A 1174-nucleotide genomic window follows, 5' to 3' on the forward strand; every position below is an offset into this window, starting at 1 on the left:
AAAAAAAAAAAAGATATCAGCTCACTGCAATCTCTGCTTTCCGGGTTCAAGTGATTCTCCTCAAGCCTCAGTCTCCCAAGCAGCTGGGATTACAGGCCTGCCTCACTAATTACAGCTAATTTTTTGTATTTTTAGTAAAACGGGGTTTCAGCATGTTAGCCAGGCTGGTCTTTAACTCTTGACCTCAGTTGATCTGCCGGCTTCGGCCTCCCAAAGTGCTGGGATTACAGGAGTGAGCCACGACGCTCGGCCCAACACTTATTTTTTTGAGATGGAGTCTTGCTCTGTCACCCAGGCTGAAGTGCGATGGTAAGATTGTGGCTCACTGCAACCTGTGCCTCCTGGGTTCAAGCAATTCTCCTGCCTCAGCCTCCCAAGTAGCTGGGATTACAGGCTCCTGTCATCACACCCGGGTAATTTTTGTATTTTTAGTGGAGACCAGATTTCATCGTGTTGGTCAGGCTGGTCTTGAACTCCTGACCTCATGATCCGCCTGTTTCAGCCTCCCAAATTGCCGAGATTACAGGTGTGAGCCACTGGGCCCAGCGACAGCTGTTGTTCCCCTGCCCCCTGCCCCCGGACTTTGATTGTGTCACCCAGTTCTCTTCAGGCTTTCCAAATTATTTTGAAAATTCCTCAGCAATTTGGGAGGCTAAGGTGGGCTGATCTCCTGGGGTCAGGAGTTCGAGATCAGCCTCACCAATATGGAGAAACCCCGTCTCTACTAAAAATACAAAAATTACCGGGGCATGATGGTGCATGCCTGTAATCCCAACTACTTGGGAGGCTGAGGCCGGAGAACTTCTGAACCCAGGGGGCAGAGGTTGTGGTGAGCCGAGAGATCATGCCATTGCACTCCATCCTGGGCAACAAGAGGAAAACTCTGTCTAAAAAAAAAAACACATATATTAACTAGTTATCACATAAGACTATTTTTATAAGTGATATATCACTTTATCTTGCAACTCCCAAGATTCTCTTTTTGTCTGTGACTTTTTTATCTTCCTATTTATTTATTTTGAGACAGTGTTTTGCTCTTGTCCAGTCTGGAGTGCAATGGCGCGATCTCGGCCCACCGCAACCTCTGCCTCCTGGGTTCAAGTGATTCTCCTGCCTCAGCCTCCTGAGTAGCTGGGATTACAAGCATGCGCCGCCACACTGGCTAATTTTGTAT

The sequence above is a fragment of the Cebus imitator genome, unplaced genomic scaffold, assembly GCF_001604975.1.
Source record: "Cebus imitator isolate Cc_AM_T3 unplaced genomic scaffold, Cebus_imitator-1.0 Scaffold1482, whole genome shotgun sequence".
Classification (NCBI taxonomy): domain Eukaryota; kingdom Metazoa; phylum Chordata; class Mammalia; order Primates; family Cebidae; genus Cebus; species Cebus imitator.